This window comes from Sus scrofa, chromosome 15, assembly GCF_054392235.1.
Source record: "Sus scrofa isolate SSC_HxYL_T2T_F1_AM1 chromosome 15, Sscrofa_HxYL_maternal_Yorkshire_Landrace_v2.0, whole genome shotgun sequence".
Classification (NCBI taxonomy): domain Eukaryota; kingdom Metazoa; phylum Chordata; class Mammalia; order Artiodactyla; family Suidae; genus Sus; species Sus scrofa.
The window spans coordinates 60,948,869-60,965,781 of record NC_139397.1 but is presented as its reverse complement, the minus strand read 5'-3'; the positions used below and the strand labels follow the sequence as shown (position 1 = coordinate 60,965,781).

General features: G+C 37.9%; 2 protein-coding genes across 58 annotated transcripts in view; one reads left to right on the top strand and one right to left on the bottom strand.

Moving 5' to 3' along the window:
* Positions 1–16,913, bottom strand: part of CFAP96 (cilia and flagella associated protein 96) — a 487,170-nt gene that overhangs the window by 151,854 nt on the left and 318,403 nt on the right. The window lies entirely within an intron of this gene.
* Positions 1–16,913, top strand: part of SORBS2 (sorbin and SH3 domain containing 2) — a 324,236-nt gene that overhangs the window by 104,030 nt on the left and 203,293 nt on the right. For 36 of the 52 annotated variants that reach the window (XM_084998242.1, XM_084998274.1, XM_084998241.1 and 33 more), the window contains exon 1: positions 10,826–11,382. The gene's annotated coding sequence lies outside the window, so the exon portion shown is untranslated. 52 annotated transcript variants of the gene reach the window in all.

The following is a 16,913-nucleotide window of genomic DNA, read 5'->3' as shown; positions in this document are numbered from 1 at the left end:
GCATTTGAGTCCACATTTGATGAGGTGTCACCGATTTAAGTTTTGCTGACTAAAATGTTGCTCCCCTCTTTGATTTTGCTTGAATCAAGTTCTTGTTTGGCTGGTTAAGCCATGGACTTTAAATGCTTTCAGGCTAGCTTGTTTAATTAACTGCAGAAAAACTCCCTGTGGTGACCTAAGATATTTCACTTCATAGGGGTTTTAGGTGAAGATATGCTATAGCTGAGAGAAGAAATCTTGAGCAATTCAGGTCATTGCAACTGAGAGAAAATCAAAACCATTATTCTTCTTTCTTCACAGTGGACTTAGACCTAGTGTATAAAACAGCTGGAAGCAGAAGTTGTTTCATTTAGTCAGGAGCAACTCTTTAGTGTGATAGTCATGTGATAACTGTTGCTCTAAATCACTTAAATTCTAATAATACTTGCTCCCTTTCCACAGTCCTATGTGCATTACCTCAAAGCAATGAAAAAATATAATATTTTATTCTAAGATGCAGAAACTATAATGAGAATGATCAAAATGATTTATCCTGGATAAATAGCAAAAAAAAAAAAAAATGGAAATATCACCATTCCTTTATAGCTGACTTCCATTTATCTGATCCAAACAGAACCAACAGGAGTCCCTGCATTTACATAAAATTAATTTACAAAGTGCTTCAATAAGAAATTTAGCATAAAAAAAGAAATTTAGCATGGTAGAAAGATCATGTAATCCTCTGACCTTGGAAGTCATGATTTTTCAAAGCCTAATTTCTCAATTTCTCATCTTTCAAATAAAAATAATTTCTACATGGCAGGTTTCCTGTGAAGAACAGATTTAATATTTATAAAACTTGTAGCATGGTGCCTGGCGCATGGTAAATCTCAATAAATTATACTGACACAGCAAAGGGACCATTAAACTATGCTTTGAAATGGCAAGTGAGTTTCAATATAGTAAAAAATAAAAAGAAGAAAATGAACAGCAACAACAAAAAAATGTTCTCCATGTACCTAATAATTCTCTGAGATTTTAGGTACATTCAAAAGCTGCACTCACTGCTGTAGATTACTGGTGGTCTGAAGTTACTAAAAGAGCTTGACCTACAATCAGAGAATGGTATAAAGCCTGGGCGAGTCTGAAATAAGAAGAAATGCCTGCCTTTGGAGATGCAATGAAATCATACATGTTTTCTCAGAAATCAATGTCTGAAGAGAACACAGAAGCCCACCCATGGGTCAGAAACCATGCCTAGGGAAAGGACGCTTTTTGAAATCTCCCATGGTGTGTAGGACCATAATCTATTTAATCACTTCCCTATTACAGAAATCAAGTAATCATTATCTTTAATGTACTCCCTGCCTACTTTGTAAAATTCCCATCCTCTTTCTAAAAGAAGATATCATATTTCAATAATTCTAAGAGGCATGCTTTCTGTCATTTAATATCTCAGGAAATGAAATGCTTCTCCGCCAAGCAGTAGCATGACAGCCTTATCTTGTGCATGTACACCGAAACACCGCATGTCAGAGAGTTCAGAAAACAGAAGGTATACACCCACTTTAAGCTCCTGTATCAACTCTCCTTATGGCACAGAGCAGTGATGATCAAATTCTGAGTGTCTTAGAATCTCCCAGAATAACAGCAAAAACCACAGCAGCCTAGGCTTGTTGGAATGAAGCATGGCCTGGGCCTCTTCTTTTTTTTTTTTTTTACCACTTTTCTAAGTGATTCTGAAACACACCAAAATTTGAAAACTATGACATAGATGACACTTCTGTGTGGGGGGTAGGGAAGGGAAGGTATCTAAATGCCATTCAGAAGAGTTGGACACTGAACATGAAGAATTTTAGGACTATCTTAACTACTTTCCCTACTTTTTTCTGTCTTTCTTCTTGACATGCCCAGAGGGATAGATGATGAAATTTAATCCATGTACATTTAAAAGAGCTCTCTGACAAATAATAAAAATGCGAACCTAAAACGGAATGTTATGTTACAATGTTATTGGCAAGTTTTTTTTTTCTTTTGAGAGGAACATAAAATATTGATGTTTTTTATGATTTGGGGGTTCTTCATTTTGCTGGCACATCTTCGGCACCAAATATAATACCTCACATAAAGACGTTCAAGAAACATCTGATAATAATGAGTCATGAAAAGCATTCAGCCCTAGAAGTTGCTCCATTAAAATGTACTGCCTACGTAAACACATTCCAGAGCCATCTTTCTCAAATGCAAATGTGGTCCCATCTTTGTTCTTTTTAAAACCCTATGATGGCTTCCCATTTCCTGAAAGATAAAGTCCCAAGTCCTTAACTTAACGTATAGAACAAGTTAGTTCACAAACTGTCACACATCTGTCTTTTCAATCTCATTCCTCCCACGCCTGCCCCAGCCTGTGCTTTAGCTACGCAAAACCTCTTAGGTTCTACAAATTTTGGACTTGCTTTCCTGTCTCTGTGCTCTCACAAAGGCTGCTTCCTCAGCCTGGAAATCCTGTCCCTGACTTCCCAGACTGGCAAAACCCCTCCTAAACTGGGCCCAGTTCAAGTAGAGCCCCTTCAAAAAGCTCAGGCACTAGTCATTTTTCTCCGGCTATCTGGGTATAATTGCACAGAGAGCGATCCACATTGTAGCATAACTACTGGGGTCACTGTGTTTTCCCCCACTCAGAATGTGAGCTGTAATTCAGTAACCTGACACCTGATGAGGTTCTTGGCAGGAAGTACAGGTTAAAGGAATGTTTGTTGGATTATATGGGGGGGAGGGTTATGGAGGAAGATACAATTCACCCATGACTTCCCCAGCCTATTCATTCATTCATTTGTTCATTCAACGTGCCTGTTTCTGAGTGCCAGGTGTTATGCTAAGAAGTGGAAATGAGCTAAAGGTGAAATAGAAATGATTCCTGCTCTTATGACGTTTATGATCCAGCAGGACAGACAGAACTTAAATCCACAAGCAAATATAACCAGCGCATGTAGTCTGTCTGTACCTGGGCCGCCCCAGCACCCTGTGTATAAGTAGAATCACTTTCAAAGTCCAGCTTAGAAGCCCTGAAGAAAAAGGTGACTTTCCTGAAAGGACCACCCTGAGCTGAGTCATGGCTGAAGACTCCTGGCTGATGCCTGGCAGAGGCAGCTTATTGCCTACCCATTCTCATTCGCCATTTCCCCCTCAATAACAGAATAATGACTACCTGGGGCCACGGTGCCCAGCTGAAAGATGATATTTTTGAGCCTCTCTGTAGCCAGGAATGGGCATTGACAAATTAGAAACAATGGGAGAGAGCTGTAGAAATGCTCTTTTCAAGAGCCAATTAATAATGCTATATGTCCATAAAAAAGAAGAGGCCTATTCAACTGGGAAATGTATGGGAAGTGTATCCCTTTGCCCTCTTTCCTTTCTTCTTGCCTGGAACAAGGACATGATGGCTGGAGTACAAGTAGCCATTCAAGACTATGAGGATGACTTGAGGATAGAAGCTATTTTCTAAAGATGAAAAGAGAGAAGGAACTAAAGTCTTGATAATCATGGGCTAATTGTCTATGAGCCCTTCTAAAAGCGAGAGGAAAATACACTGTCTAACTTAAGCACTGTGGTTTGCATTTTCTCCTATATGTAGCCAATCTTAATTCTAATAAATACTGCAATAGAATGGTTTCTCATGTCTTACCAAAAATTTGAACAGTAACTTGAGTTTGTTTACAATGTTGAGGTTTTCACATATTATTTGATCCTCATAAAAGTCCTGTTAGGCAATCAGACTGGGATACATTCATTTCACCCAATTTATGGCAGAAAACCCACCAAGTTCCCTTACGTATCTTAGGCGTGGCTTATGTTATTCCCTTGGCTTGCAGACTTTTTTCTACGTCTTTCCCTCATTAAGGCCTCCATGGCTTTCAAAATACAGTTTAGGTATCAGCTCTTAGAAGAGTTTCCTTTATACCCTCTCAAGCCCACAGTAAAGGTGGTTGTGAAAGGATATTTTGTGCTAATTCAAACCCACAAGGACTGTTTACAAAGTTAACCTTCTTGATCAAAATTCTCTGATGTTGAAAATGTCCAGAAGAAGAACATTCTGCCCACCTGTCAGGTCAAGGTAACTATCCAACAATTAGGACCTGAGGCTTACTTTTGATAGTAGAGGAAATGAATGCTCTTTGGGATAGATTCAGTAAAATAATTGCCATTCGGGATTACAGTCCTACCCTGATAAAATGGAGCTCCCATCCAGTACTCTGCAAGGGCACATGGGTTGTTTATTTTTTCTAGCTGTGTATACTGTCACTGAGAGGCTTTTAACTATGCATCTGCTAAGTCCAGTACATTTTGTCTCTTTGAGGTTTTTTTGTTTGTTTTCAACATTTTTCTCATTTGGTATTAGACACTGGGATTCCAAAACAGGTACCAAATCACGTATTGCTCAGACCTCATTTTTTGTTCATTTTGATGAATAAATCTCACTGAAAAACAATTATATCAGAGGTACTTCTAAAGGGTAAAGGGCGACCCCCTCTAATTTTCATTCCTCTGAGATTTGCGCATTTGGCTGCTGAGCGCTCTGGCAGCTGCCTCTTCAGAGTTTACCAAGGCTGCCAAGTTTCACCTTGTACTTCATAATTCGTTTCAGTGGCTCAGGTGAAACCAGCAGCATTTGTTTTAAAATGCTTCTTGCCCGGTGTTGTTTGCTGAGGCTGATGTGTTTCTTCACTAATTCAATAATGCAGTGACGGCAGATCCCGGTGGTTTTCTGTGGGGTCAGGCACTGTGCCACATTGCCCCAGGGTACCTGGGAGCCACTGTTTCCATAGGAAACAATGGGAAGTGGAAAAGGTCCCTTGAGACACACTCTGTTAACTTGGTCCGAGTGCCTTTTAGAGAACAAAGCACAGCCCCTTGTTGGAGAGTAAAAGCCACCAGCCTCCTCTTTCTAGGCAGCTTTTTAAGCTTATCATTATGAGGTATAAACAATCAAATTCCTTGGAAGCAAGTGCAGCCTTTTCTATGTGGCTCAAAGAATCCCTCATACTGTGGGCTTAATAAAAGCCCTGCACTTTTCTTTAGCTTGTGTTGGGGGGAGATATGGGCAAGCAAGATGTATGGGGCATGGGGCGGGGGCTGTTAACTAGGGCTGAGGGGCCTACAGGGCATGGATGAGTCATTGTAGGTCAGTTTTTTGTTTGCTTTTTGGTTAATGCCTCAATTTTTTCCCTACCTGGTACTGACACATAGTAATGGACATTTTCCGATGTCATTCTTGAAAGCCCTACAATTATAGGCATCTGTAAGCCCAGAACTTGATAAACCTGAAATGTTGAAAACAACGTTGTTATTATTGGCCAGTCAAGACCAAGTTCTCTTGATTTAGACCTGGTCAGGTCTTCTTTCTAAACCTCCTGTTACAGTTTCCTCTTCCTCCTGATCTAGAGGGGATACAGAATTTCTAGTGGGTACTTGTAGCTATTAATGGAATTTTCTTCTGTGGTCTCCATAGGATATTTTGTGTTCATAGATTTCACTTTAATTCAGCTTTTAAAAACAGTTTAATGCATTCGACATTTATATTCTTATCATTCGCCCTCTGGTGTTTTTGTTCTATGGTCATTTTCTCATTTGTCATTCATTCAATAAGTGGATTTCCACAAAGTCTTCACTCTGCTGAGTTTGTTTTGGTTTCAGGTACCTCTGATTTATCAAGGTCATTCTGGATACTTATCAGACTTCCTCAGAGGATATGAAGCCATTTGATAAATAGCCTGTGAGTCAGTTGGCTTCCCAGCATTTATTTCTCAGAGGATGGAATCTTAGAAGTAAATCCAATTTGCTTCACAGAGGTACCCCAAGCCCCTTTCTAATCCTCTCCAAGGTAGTTGTCACACTTCCCATCCTGGTGCCATTTAACCGCACATTTTTTCATGTTACTGCTAACATAACTAATTATATGACTTAGATCCTTTGGCATATTCTGTGTGTTGTTAGGAATTAGAAAATTCAGTGTAAGCTTTATAACAGTCTGTGCTACCCCATTAAGTGAACCATGCTCAAGTTCTATCTATTCTCTAAGTTATACAAAGAGCTTCCTTGCTATACTAGGGGTTAGATCCCTTGGAATATTGACACCCAGCTGTGGAGGCTGTGGGGACAGGTGTGATTGGAGAATATACTGCTTCAATCAGCAGTGATCTTGCTGAATATTTACAGCAGTGAATGGCCCAAATTAAGAAGGATTTCAATATGAGGAACAAGGGATAAATGGCTCATGTCAGGATTCTGGGAAGTGGCAAATGTAGGCAAATAACAAACTTCTTTCAAGGAAGTACAAAATGTTTCTACTACTTTCTACCAAAGTAGCCTCTTCATAATATTCATCATCATCGTCTTAGACCATAACTTATCAACTTTAGTTTTAGCTTTGATAAACATGCCCTTATCAAGTACTCTTACCTAAAGGCTGTGTTTGTGCTGAACATTGCTTTGTTCTCATTTTATTTCATTTCCCCACACTTTTTATCTTGAAAACAAACAACTTCAAACTTACAGAAAAATGGAAAGAATAATAAAATAAATGGATAATATCCTTCACCTAAGATTCATCAGGTGTTATTATTTTGCCACATTTAGTGTTAGCCCTTGATAGATAGATAGTTACAAGGATAGATATAGGTTTATACAGATAAACCTATCATCTATCTATTTTTTTTTCTTTTTTTTTTTTAATTTTCCCACTGTACAGCAAGGGGGTCAGGTTATCCTTACATCATCTATCATCTATCTATTTTATAAAAGCTAAACTATATCATGAAAACACGATAAGACAAATACATTATTATGCATTACTATTTTTTCAGCTGAGTCATTTGAAAGCGAGTTGCAGAGCCTATAGCCATTTACCCTAAATACTTCAACAGGGGTTTCCTAAGAACAAAGAGATATATTTTAAAAACCATAATATAATGTAAAATGGAAACAACACTGCGATATAACATACAGTCATATTCAAATGGACTGTCTCCACAGTACAGTTTATGGCATCCTTTTCTTGATCCTGTGCCCAACCCAGGGTCACACATCGCTTGCAGTTTGTCTAGAGTCTCCTTTCATCTGCATCAGTTTATCGGCCTTTTTTTTTTTTATGACATTCATTGCTTTAATTTTACAAGCAATACATGTTCATTGCAGACAACAATTTCTCAGTTTTTCCTCTCAGCTTTTCTTTCATGATACTTGCTATTTTTAAAATAAAAGTAATATTATTATTATTATTTTGCTTTTTAGGGCCACACCCATGGCATATGGAAGTTCCCAGGCTAAGGTTCAAATAGGAGCTGTAGCTACTGGCCTACACCACAGCCACAGCAATGTGGGATTTGAGCCTCATCTGTGACCTACACCACAGCTCAGGGCAATGCTGGATCCTTAACCCACTGAACAGGGCCAGGGATTGAACCTGCATGCTCATGGACACTAGTTGGGTTCCATGGAACTTCAAAGGAACTTCAAAGTAATATTAATTTTGAAAGGCACTCTTGCTGACAATATTTTAATGGGATGTGATTTATGACCTTACCTTGTGTTTTAGAAAATCATTCTTCATATTACAGTGCGGTCGTATATACTTTCATGCTAAAAAACATTCTGAATAGGTAGTACATACTTTCATACTGAAAAATAATTTCATACCAAAAAAATTCTGAAACAAATTCTGCATAATAGAAAACCAGAACATTTAGTAATAAATTGCTGACTTCCCTTTTACATCAATGGATAACTTATTAACTTTTAATTCTGTAACAACTTAATTGTAATGCTTAAATATATAAACATTTTGAAAGTACTTTCATGGCCATTTTGTTTAATATTCTATACCAAGATAACGAACCTCAACAGAGAAAATAGGCAAGAGCTATGAACAGGAAATTTGTAGAAAAGATAAGCCAGAAGACCATTGAACATGAAGAGATGTTCGATTTTTTCAGTAATTAGAGAAATGCAAATTAGGACAATAATGAGTTACTACTTTACACCTATTTTATTGGTAAAACTTTGAAAACTAGATAATGCCAAGTGTCCCTACCATAGCTGATCAGACCAAGGATTAGAACCTGACTTAGGGCAATCCAGGTATACAGCTGTTGGCAATTTACGAGCTATCTATCTGGCTCAGAAAGATGAGCTGGGAAAATCGTATTTGTTTCTTGGGAATCTGTATTTAACAAGTTGCTAAAGGGAGAATAAAACTCAGAGACATGCTGCAGAGCAGAGCCAGAGGGCCAGAGTGACAGTGATGGGCCACGGCAGCCAGAGTTATGAGAGGAGAGGCTTGGGGTAGGTGATGAAGCCAGAGCATGCAAAGAACACAGCCTCCCACAGAGTGATTTATAATGATTAACAGAGGTGCCGTGGGAGCAAAAAAAAATCATCTCAGTTCCTGCCAGCTTTCCAGTTCCTAACCCTATGCAGCTTTGGGTGTTTTCTAGTCCTCTTCCTCAGGAAAGTATAGTTGATGGTGCATTGGGGCAAGAAGGTACAAGACACCTTCTTGGACCTTCAAAATTCTAAAGGATAAGGATAGGGACTTCAAAGATTCTTAAACCTAGCCAAACAATCACACATGAGGGTAGAATAAAGATATTTTCAGACATATAATGAAAAAAAAAAAAAAAACCACCCTGAAACCATAGATGAACTTTAGATGTTTCTTGATAACTTTTAAGAAACGCCAACATTTTGGAGTTTCCATTGTGGCTCAGCAGTAATGAACTCGACTAGTATACATGAGGACATGGGTTTGATCCCTGGCCTCACTCAGTGGGTTGAGGATCCAGTGTAGCCATGAGCTGCAGTGTAGGTTGTAGGCAAGGCTCAGATTTGGCCTTGCTGTGGTTGTGGGGCTGGCCCACAGCTGCAGCTCCAATTCAACCCCTAGCCTGGGAACTTCCATATGCCATAGGTACAGCCATAAAAAGAAAAAAAAAAAGTGCCAACATTTAATCAAAATCACTTAAATTCTTCTGGAGTTATAATAAGTCAAAAATGCAAGGTATTAAAAAGATGAGTTAAAGCCCAGCTTTCACAGTATCCAATCATTCAGTACCTGTCCACAGTGTTTTAGGTCCTCATTCAAATTATATTGAGAAATCAGAATATTCCAAGCATAAAAGGCAAATAAGACAGGAACCAGGTTGGGTTTCAGGGAGCTGACAGAGCAGGACAGGATTCAGACAAGAAAGGAAAACTGCTAAAAATCCACGGTGCATGACAGGAGTGTAATAGTAGAAGCAGATTCCAGGTAGAGTGGAGGCACTGAGGAAGCCACTGCAAATCCTGCCCCGGACTGGTCTATTTGAGCAAGGTGTTGAAAGATAGATTAGGAGGCAGATTGGGATGGAGGCAGAAGGTGCTGGGGGGATGGGATCTGGTCCAGAAGCTTTTAGGTGGCAGGGACATCTGCAGGGCAAGGAAGCAAGAAATGGGCTATCATTCAAAACTGCTGGAACATGGTGAGTGAAGAATAGAATACAAGGCTAAAGTTGAAGGCAGGAGCAAGTTCAGGAGCAGCAAATTCGAAACAACTTAAGGGAAGGTAACTTAAATCAGAGAAGACTTAAGAGCCCACCCACTTCTCTCCAGCAGATATGCTAACCTGAGCAGCTGCAAACCTACCAAATGTGAATAGGGTTGGAGAGGAAGGAAAATGAGATCCCCAAATCTTCATCCACAGGATTATATGCAGACTGAGCTTGGGGCATTGTTACTGAAGGCAGGAGCCCTAATAGGGGTAGGGAAATGCAATACTTACAAAACAATAAATCAATGACTATCAGCATATGAAGGAAACATCTATGATTACAAGTCCAAAGTATGAATATGACTACATCAAGCAAGTTGCTAGAAACAAAAATAAATGGGATGATAACTTGGAAATATATCAAATAGAATACGACTGGTGACAGTATTAAAGGGTGGAGATTTTGCAGAAAGAATAAATGCTTAATGGTGAGTATTATGGGAAATTCCCTGAAGAGGTGAAATTTTAAGGGGATGGTGGGATGTGATCTGTCTCGCTGAGGAAGTAAAACCATTCCTGCACTGAAGTTGAGTTTTAAAGCAAAGGACTTTTAATTTGGTTTGGATTTTCCAGAGTATGTTAATCTTACAAATAAATTATAATTGAGTTAAAGAATAATTTTCTGCAGTAGGAAACAACAGGAATTTTTAAAGTTTTATTTTAAATCCTGTAACACATAAAAAGTATATTAAAATAATTAAATACATGGAATCATAGACAACAGCTTGTTAAAATAGCCTATCTGATTTGGTTATATTGGCCACATATAATGAGTCACAGGGCTTTGTTTCAGTTAAGTGGCTACAAGATTATCATTGAAAAACAGAAAATGTAACTGCCCAGCTTTGCCAATCTCCTTGACTCTCATTCTGTGATGTGACGGTAGAACCTGTTTTGACAATGGTTTCAATTCCTGTCTCTACAGTGATTTGCATGTTATTAACCTGGATAGACCCCAATTTATCTATTGAGAAGGGCTTCCCTTTTCTTGATTTCACATGAAGCACTGGCTCAGATAACGAAAGTTCCTTCTGAAAGCTAGAAAACTCAGAGCACTTGTACTATTGGCGAAATATTTAGAACGATAACAGAAGCTACCGTCCTCCAGAAATGATGAGTTTGATGAAAGAAATTAACAGGCTGTGTCGGTGTGCTGCACGTGATCAGCCATGCTTGCTAAGTCTGTCTGTTGGTTGTTGCTATGACTACGAAAAGCCAGTGGAACCCAATGAGCTGTCTGCAGCAGTGCTGGGAGGACCAGCCATTTTACTTATGGAAAACAGTGTGGCATATTATGCTGAGCTTTACCCTGGAAGGAGCATTAAAAAAAAAAATCTATTGAGGGAAGAGAGAAATAGTGGGCATGTTAGTAGACAATTAGTCGAGCCAAGCATGCCTACAAGCTGCCATCTGGACGAGCTGTTGACTGCCTTTCCTAGTAGCTGATTTGAGAACGTGGAATGCAGAGAGATAATGCTGCCTATCTGCTATCAGACAGCAGAAAAGGTTTTTGTCTTGGGAAGGCAAGCCTTCCCTGCAACATTATCTCAGCAGCCCTCTAGCTGCTTACCCTGAAAACTAGCGACCCCAAAGGAAGTGTTTCCGTCTGCGGATACGGGTCCTGTGCGTGGCTGTGGCATATGAGTGGCAGGTCTGAAGAAGCAGGTGTGTGTTCGTATGAGCACTGGACTGTAACGCAGGCGGACGCTCTCGGGTTTACCTGCTTCCTGTTAACAGATTGTTGGCTCCGAGAGCATCTGCCTGCACGCTGAGGCCGAGGCTGAGAAGGAGGTCCCTGTGTATCCACTTGACTGATAGAGGTAAGCTTTTTTTGTCCTTTTTAAATCACAGCATAACAATAACTCTGAGCAGAACTTAATCTACACATGTATGTTTATTGTGTTATTTGGATTTACCAAAGCAAGACACACACACACAAACACACACAGATACACACAGCCACAAAATAGTGTCAGAAATATAGGGTTGTCTCAGTAAGTTCAGGTTCTAGAAATCGTATGATTTTCAAAAATTACAGATATGCCTTGGGCTTTAAATAAATATTTGCTCTTTTAACAAACCACGATAGCTTGTCCTTCTGGACAGCCTTCATAACCAGCAACCTTTCTCCCTCACAAACAATGGATTCTTTCATGCCCTGCACTTTGACACACATTAAGAAAACTACATGGAAAATCAGCAGCTCAAAAATTGTGAAGCCATTATTTATAAGCCTCATAAGTGAGGTTTTTAATTCTTAACGTACCTCTAAATATGTTTAAACTAAGGAATTCCGTTCCCTATGCAGGTAGAATAGTTGGTGGATCATGCCCTTGGTGGTTCTGAACGCAGAATGCTAGTGTGCTGTTTAATTTAGTTCAGGGTAGTTGTAAAGTGGTGTAGGTACTGGAAACAGCTCACAGGTCCTTCCAACGATCAGGCATGCCACGCTAGCCCAGAGCACAACACCCTCATTGTGCTCCCTGGCTTGGAATCCAAGGAAAGAATGGAAGTGAATGGCTGCATTGAGTTCAAGCACAGCTATAGTATGTGTCTGTAAAACTTCTTTTATTGCACAATTTTTCTCACAAGCAGATAGGTTTCAGAGATAGAGAGGGGAACCCAAAACACGACACTCCTCCTACAAATGTACTAATATTTGCAGTGGGTGTTTGCTGTCCATCACTACGTGACAGTAGCACAGACTTTGAATTGCAGTTGGAATTACCCCTTACCAAGTATTTCTTTGATTTATAGTCTCTTAGGAGCAGAGCTGTTCCTATGGATTGAAATTAGTCAGTCACATCAAAATCCCTGGTAAGAAAGTGACCAAAAAATGATTAAATTCTGTTTCAGCAACATTTCTGCTTTATGTAAATCAGTTCTATTGTTGGTCTACCAGAAACGTCACATCATTTACAATGCTCCTGAAAACATTTAAGGGAAAACATCATGTTGAAAACGTGAAAAAAAAAATTCTCTGTGCTAAAGATGGAATCTACCATGAAACGTAAAATAAATAGTGTTTGAGAGCTACTTCTAAGAAGTATAGTTTTGTCATCCTTTTCCCCAAAATGTGGATGGCATAGGAGTCACCTTTTAATTTTAGGTATAATAACATAATTTTCATTGCTACAGAGCAGCACACATCACCTGTTTCACAAATACAGCAATGCGAATATGCCCTCAGGTAAGGGAGTTATAAAGCATAGGGAGAATATTTTCAAAACTTCTATTCTAAATGTCATCGATATCCAAGATAGAAAAATATTCCAAAAACTCAAGATATAAGCAATCTCAGTCCAGAAAGTTACCTCCAAACATTTGATAATCAGAACTCTAAATAGGAATATGTCTATTTGTGCATGTGAGACATCGTACAGGGTAAAATAGTAAAGTGACAGCACTGCACTTCACTTACATCTACCTTTCAAAGGAAAGGTGGAGAAACAGACTTAGTTTTGAGTCAGATTTTGTAAATAAAAATATCAGCCAAGAAAGTGATTCTGCTATAGCAGAAGAGAAGTCTCTCTTTGATTTAATTCCTTTCAGAGCTTTGCATGGCAAAAGGAATTTTTAGAATTAATACAGTGAAAAGTTCTGCAGCAAGAAAATGATTTCATGTTAGTTTTTCTTGGGGGAGCTTTTAGAAGATCCAGGTATGGAAATACCTAAGGCTGTGTGCCCTGCTGCCTTTGTGGTGGCACTGTGTGTGACGGAAGAGTGACACACAAACTTTACACCTGTGCTTCCCCCCCCGCCCCACATTAATAACCTCTTAAGGTGACATGCTATGATAGATTAGCACTGTAAATCCACTTCTGCATGGCACATCTACTTCGTTTTTAATGCAACAGTTTTGAGCACCAGTCACAGAGATACAGTCTCTATCCTTCAAGACATTTTTCCTTGGTTTTTATCTATTTAGGTACTCTTGTTTTCTGCCGCTTCCCAACTCACCTGCTACCAATAGCAAATACTTTGTAGTTTCTCAAACTCACTACAGCAAACTTGCAAAGCCACCCCCCTCTGTGTTTCTTCAGATCCCCCACAGTGGCAGCTACCTGCCATCAAAATCAGCTACAATGTCTCCCCAGACACTTCCCACCTACTTACACTACCTGCTTCGGCTACATCTGAATCTGTCTGTAGATCTGGCTACTGCACTGTAGCACATTTGTCTCTGCTCATGGGCTCCCAAGGTCTGACTGACTTCTGAACGTCGTGCTTTGTCCAGCGTCTAGCACTTGGCATTCAGACATTCACTGTTTTCCTCGGATTTCACTGTTTTCCTATTAGTTACCATAAATATATATAGGCTTGATCTTGAAATAGAGGTCCTATTATCTGTTATACTGCATTTGATCATAGAAATTCAAAACATTTAAAACCAGCAGTGAGGCTTTAACTTCCCTGGTATGAAAGTATAGCTTCAAGATCATGGTTTGATGAAAGCTATAAATGTCCTATAATATATCAGAATTTTCTGAAAGGAAACTTTACAGCATATAAGTTTTAAACAAAAACAGCTTGAAAGCTTTAGTATCTAGAGGATATTGTTTTTCTGTTTATAGCTATTATAGAATTTTCAGGGGAAAATACATACAGTAAATATCCCTGTTAGAAATGTAGTCTCAAATCAGGTCATTTAAAATTAATGTTGAATTGATGATTAGTAGTTGATTATAAAAAAGTTACTTATGGAATTGTTTTTCATACTAAAACCAGAGGAAAGCAGAGGTCATGAATTTGGAAGAGACCAAAAGATTTAAATAAAGCCTACAATGGCAGAATTTCTTTTGATTTTCTTAAATAAACCTGAAAGATTACTGGTAATAACTGGTTACACTATATTTCCCTATAATTTGAGCTCTTGGGAGACAGAGAGAACAGTATGTTAGTATCAGTCTTGATACAGATAGGCTTTCGGTTATTGATACTTCCAACATTTTTCCTCTACTAGATGGAATGATTATTATTTACTAAAGCCTAAATTTTTATGGCCTTTTCATGGAAAAATTATCACAATGTTGTAATAAAAAATAAGAATGTATGATTTAAGGATTAATAAATATATAATCCCTCATCTCTAATATATACATCTAAAAAAGCAAACGTTGGAATTAATTTGGTATGAACGTTGGTATGAATTTTTGTATGTAAGATAGTAAAGATTAGGAAATTTTAAAAATCCAAATGTTTGGAAATAGAGAGCAAAATATTGAGGAAACTACTTAAATTCCTATTTCTAGACATTTTTACACTATTTTCTAGCACTGAAGTTTATCATCAAAATAAGATGTGTAGCAACTCTTAAGTATTATCCTGTCCTTTAAAGGTTTATTTTGCTATCTTCCAGCTTATTTTAATGTATAGCATGCTAATTAAATAATAGCTAAAGTTGAAATTGGGTCTGTTCATCTTTAAGGCTAATCGTGTTTAATCAATTTTTTAATATTGCATATAGTAATTAGATTTCAGAAAAAACAAGATTCCATAGTATTTCTCCAACATTTTTAAGATTTTCTATTTCAAGTAAATTATAATAGTTTGAAGGCCTAAATTATATATACCTCTGCTGCCATTCAAATGAAATGAGTGTGTGCTTGTTGCATTTTATAATGGAGTAATTGTGCTATATAATTATATTAGATAATTTTTCTAAAGTTCCTCAAACTAATAATGTAATTATGGATGCCTATTAATTTCTAAATTATCTCTGCAAAGAATTATATGGAGATTTTAAAAATCTTTTATTTACATCGTTTCTGAAAAAGTTAGGTCGTTCATGTTTATCTACAAGGATACACTTCTCTAACTTTGTAGTTCTAAATACTGACAAATAAGAACCTTCATTCCAGCTTAGGCTCAACTAGGATCATCTTATTTGAATAAATGACAGAGAACCAAGAGAGAGTTATGGGTTTTGGCAACATGATATGTCCTTGTGGAAGGACACTTCACCCTAATCCTCAGAACAGAATTTTGCTGACTCGGAATTTTGGCCAAAAAGACAATGATTTACTCTTCCCCATCTGGTATATGCAGATCCAGTATTAATTCTGCACCTTTGAAAAGCATTATTTGAACAAAAGTCCAGAAAACTTTTACTTTTCCTAACTCTAATCAAAGGTCTCACTTTCAAAGAAAATTTTCCTACTGCAAAAACAAAACAAACAAACAAAAACCCTCACAGTATTCTCACTGTATTTCCTAGTTTCTTTTTCTATCCATGTTTGAATTTAAGGAAATTTCATTTTTAATAACATTCTTTGAAAATTTTAGTGGTTTTGGTTTTTGAATGTGCACTGTTGCCTATGTTTTATTTTATTTTTATGTATAACCTAGACACTCTTCTAACTTTCCTTTGAGATATTTTCTCAATAGTTGGTATAAACTGCATATCAAAAATACCTTCTTATAATCAATCGTATTCTCTGCTTTAAGTAGGAGAGTTAGTCCCAATCAACGTAGATATAATCCTCCTTTTTAGATTCCTTTTCCTGATAGTTTTTTTTTTCAGGAATGGTTGAATGTGAGGGACGTCATAAACAAACCTCCCACGTTCCAAACAATTTAGTATCCTTTAGAGATAAATGTGGTTTTAACGATCAGCCATAAGGGAATCCAAAGGAAAAAAAAAAAACTTGTTGCAAAAATAGGCACCTAAACCAAGAGCTGCAACACTTATTATAAAAATCCTTAAGAGTCCAAGCAAGGAATGGTGTGAAAGATGGAAAAATTTTTAAATGCATATGTAAAAATGTATGAGACTTTCTGAGTAATTGGCCATGTTGGGGAAAATGTGCTAGTATAAATGTTCATTCTGTCCTCCTCTAAAAGGTTGAAGTCCCTGTTCCTATGTCTAGTCAGCTTCTTTGGAGACATCTGGTCACTAAGGTGACTGTTTGTAGAGACAGCAGCCTTGCTGATGGAAAGAAACATGCTTAAGCTTTTGACCTGTGTGGGGGATCATCTGTGACCTACGCACGTGTCGGCTACTTCTGCTTCTTGGTTCATATTCATATCACCTCTTAATGCTTTAGAAGGTCCCTCTCCACTTTATGCTATTAATCACAAATATTTAAAAAAGAAACACTTGGTTGCTTAAAAGTGAGCTGTTTTGTAGATTATCAAAATGCCTTCACACCTAATGATTTCAATTCTCTGGGCTAAAGTCAACAAAGGAAAAGAGATTAGATAACAATTTCAACTGTTCTCTGTGCTAACTGTATCATCTGGTGAACCATTTGGTACTTTCTGAAACAAGTCCACTTAATCTGTCAGATATATAAATGCAATACAGTAAATACTATATATTATATCCTCTGGGTATACATAATTTGTAAAA